Here is a 4,315-nt window from a genome sequence, read left to right on the forward strand (position 1 = left end):
AATGTTTTGCTTTACAGCTTTGCCCCATCTTTTCCTAACACATCATGTTCCTTTGTAAATGCATTGGCCCACTCTCTTGTGGCCTTACCATGCCTACCACAGCCTTATAAATGTTAATGGTAAACAACAGCAATCATTGCTTCTCTCTGTGGAATGGCTATTACTCTTGCTGTTTTGCTAGAAAAATACTAGTTTCACTCAGGCAAAGAAAGGCGGTAACCACATCATAATATATCCACAATAGGCCTGTTTAGGAGGTTTAGCCTTGGGCAACAAATTTTATAATTTTATTGCAAGAATATAAAAAACAAGTGAGCTACAGTTCATGCTTTTACATAACTTGGCTTCTCTCCTATGTGTCTGACTCTTAATCAGCTGTGCACTTTAGAATCATCTGGGAGTTTTTAAAAACAATATATACCTGGGCTCTGTCCCTAAAGGATTCTGATTCACTAGGCCTAGGTGATGTTCTGGCATGTTTATTTGGAATTGTTTACCTAAGTGATTCTGATGTAAAACTAGTGTTCCAAGTATTCCTGGCTCATTGCCTTCCATTCAACAAAAGCAATTTCAACTACTGGAGTGAAAAAAATCACCCACAATTTTTATGGCCTCTCCATATAAGTAGGTATACCAGCGATTTCTTAACAAATTATCCAATCACAGAAGTAAATGTCTATAGTTTAAGTTTACAATCATGAAATTATGAATTATGTTCCATTTGGATGGAGGTACCAACAACTCTTCGGATGAGATTTTCTGCCATTTTAATGAGTAGAAAAGGGAGCCTTTGTGGATAAGATGGTGGCTCCATCAAACCACCTGTAGACTCCAGTGCTGGGAAGCCTCAGACCAAACATTCAATCAGACTAGAACACAGCCCTACTCATCAGCAGACAGACTGCTGAAAGTCTCCATGAATAAACAACTGCTTGATAAAAAAACACAGACCCAGACACAGCCCTACTCACTAGATGGAAAAGACCCAAATCCACCCACCAGAGAGTGGGTGTAAGTCTCTCACTTGAGGAAGCTTGCACAAGACTCTAGACAGCCTCATTGACTAGGGGGCAAGGAGCAGAAGCTAGAAGAACTAAACCCTGAAGCTTGTGGAATGGAATATGCAAACACAGAAAGCTAGATAAAATGAGACGACAGAAGAATATGTCCCAGATGAAGGCACAAGATAAAAACCCCAGAAGAGTGTTGTATGAAAGGAGAAAATGTTAGCACTCCCTTTGACGAGCATGGAAGAGGCTCTCAGGCCTGACAACAGGTGTATGGTTAAGGCATTGCCTCCTACTTTGTGGCAGCTAAGCACAGTTTATTACAAACATACAATGGTGAAAAGACAGTCTCTTTTACAAGTGGTGCCAGGAAAACTGGTCAACCACTTGTCAAAGAAAGAAACTAGAACATTTTCTAACACTATACGCAAAAATAAACTCAAAATGGATTAAGGTCTAAATGTAACACCAGAAACTATTAAACTCTTAGAGGAAAACATAGGCAGAACACTCACTGACATAAATCACATCAAGATCCTCTATGACCCACTTCCCAGAGTAGTGGAAATAAAAACAAAAATAAACAAGTGGAACCCTAATTAAACTTTAATTAAATCAATGAGCTAAAGGAAATCAGTCCAGAATATTCATTGAAAGGACTGACGCTAAAGCTAAAACTCCAATACTTTGGCCACTGATGCGAAGAATTGACTCATTGGAAAAGACACTGATGTTGGGAAAGTTTGAAGGCAGGAGGAGAAAGGGACACAAGGGGATGAGATGGTTGGATGGCATCACTGACTTGATGGATATGAGTTTGAGCAAGCTTCAAGAGTTGGTGATGGACAGGAAAGCCTGGCATGCTTCAGTACATGGGGTTGCAGAGTAGGACATGACTGAGCGATTGAACTGAACTGAACTGAATTGAATTAAATTTAAAAGATTTTGCATAATGAAGGTAACTATAAGCAAGGTGAAAAGGCAGTCTCCAGAGTGGGAGAAAATAATAGCAAACAAAACAACTGACAAAGAATTAATCTCCAAATATAAAAGCAGCTCATGCAACTCAATACCAGAAAACTTAACACCCAAGCAAAAAGTGGGCCAAAAAACTAAACAGACATTTCTCCAAAGAAGACATACAGATGGCTACTAAACACATGAAAAAATGCCCAGCATTGTTTATTATCAGACAAATGCAAATCAAAACCACAATGAGGCATCATCTCATGCCACTCAGGATGGCCACCATCAAAAAGTCTATGTACAATAAATGCTGGAGAGGGTGTGGAAAAAAGGGAACCCTCTTACACTGTTGGTGGGAATGAAAACTGGTACAGCCACTGTGGAGAACGTGTGGAGATTTCTTTAAAAACTGGAAATAGAACTGCCATACAACCCAGCAATCCCACTACTGGGCATACACATCAAGGAAACCAGAACTGAAAGAGACACATAAACCCCAATGTTCACCGCAGCACTGTTTACAATAGCTAGGACATGGAAGCAACCCAGATGTCCAACCACAGATGAGTGGATAAGGAAGTTATAGTACATATACACAATGGAATATTACTCAGCTATAAAAGGGAACACAATTAAGTCAGTTCTAATGAGGTGGATGAAACTGAATAATATTAAACAAAGTGTAGTAAGTCAGAAAGAGAAACACCAATACAATATATTAACACATATATATGGAATTTAGAAAAACGGTAATGATGATCCTATATGCAAGGCAGCAAAAGAAACACAAATGCAAATAACAGACTTTTGGACTCTGTGGGAGAAGGCAAGGGTGGGATGATTTGAGAGAATAGCATCTAAATATGTATATTACTATATGTGAAATAGATGACCAGTACAAGTTCTATGCATGAAGCAGGGCACTCAAAGCTGGTGCTCTGGGACAATGCAGAGGGATGGGGTAGGGAAGGAGGTGGAAGCGGGGTTCAGGATGGGGGAACACATGTGTACCCGTGGCAGATTCATGTCAGTGTATGGCAAAAACCATCACAATATGTAAAGGAATTATCCTCCAATTAAAATAATTTAATTAAAAATAAATAAACAAAAAAAATTTTTAAAAGAAAGAACATGTTGAAGTGCTGAAAGAATAAACAAATATTCACAGGAAACAAAAATAAAAAAATGGACAAATGGGTCTGCATCAAACTTAAAAACTTGTATTCATAAAAATACACAGCAAACAGAATAAAAAGGCAACCTATGGAATAGGAGAAAATATTTACAATCATTTACCTGATAAAGGATATCTACAATATATGAAGAACTACAACTCAACAAGATATTACTTTGCCAACAAAGGTCCATCTAGTCAAGGCTATGGTTTTTCCAGTGGTCATGTATGGATGTGAGAGTTGGACTGTGAAGAAAGCTGAGTGCTGAAGAACTGATGCTTTGGAACTGTGGTGTTGCAAAAGACTCTTGTGAGTCCCTTGGACTGCAAGGAGATCCAACCAGTCCATCCTAAAGGAGATCAGTCCTGGGTGTTCATTGGAAGGACTGATGCTGAAGCTGAAACTCCAATACTTTGGCCACCTCATGCGAAGAGTTGACTCATTTGAAAAGACCCTGATGCTGGGAGGGATTGGAGGTAGGAGGAGAAGGGGACAACAGAGGATGAGATGGCTGGATGGGATCACCGACTCGATGGACATGAGTTTGAGTGAACTCCGGGAGTTGTTGATGGACAGGGAGGCCTGGTGTGCTGTGTTTCATGGGGTCGCAAAGAGTCAGACATGACTGAGCAACTGAACTGAACTGAACAACTCAACAAAAAGAACTAACTCAATTTAAAAATCAGCAATGGTTCTAAAGCAATTATCCTTCAATAAAAAATAAATTTATTTTAAAAAAATCAGCAAAGGACTTGAAAAAACATTTTTCCAAATGTGATATACAAATGGTGAATAAGCATACAAAAATATACTCAAAATCACTAACTGTCAGAGAGATACAAACTCAAAGCACAATGAGATATTACCTCCACACCATTAAGACAGCTGCTATTAAACAAAACAAAAAAGAAATAAATACTGGTGGGCATGTGGAGAAATTGGAACCCTTGCTCTAATCCTGATGATAAGATTGTAAAATGGTACAACTGCTATGGAAAACAATATAAGAGTACCTCAAAAAACAGAAAATAAATCTACCATATGACTCAGCAATACCACTTCTGGGTAGATACCCAAAAGAATTGAAAGCAGGGCCTCAAAGAAATATTTGCATATCTAAACTTAAAGTAGCATTACTATAATAGCCAAGAAGTAGAGTCAACCCAA

The 4,315-nt window shown here is 38.7% G+C and overlaps 1 non-coding gene across 1 annotated transcript; it reads left to right on the forward strand.

Moving 5' to 3' along the window:
- The first annotated feature begins 1,203 nt into the window (after positions 1–1,203).
- Positions 1,204–1,329, forward strand: LOC120877181. The gene has a single exon (XR_005724301.1). It is a non-coding gene; the product is annotated as a U6atac minor spliceosomal RNA (small nuclear RNA).
- Positions 1,330–4,315: the final 2,986 nt, after the last annotated feature.

This window comes from Oryx dammah, unplaced genomic scaffold, assembly GCF_014754425.2.
Source record: "Oryx dammah isolate SB20612 unplaced genomic scaffold, SCBI_Odam_1.1 HiC_scaffold_17, whole genome shotgun sequence".
NCBI lineage: Eukaryota > Metazoa > Chordata > Mammalia > Artiodactyla > Bovidae > Oryx > Oryx dammah.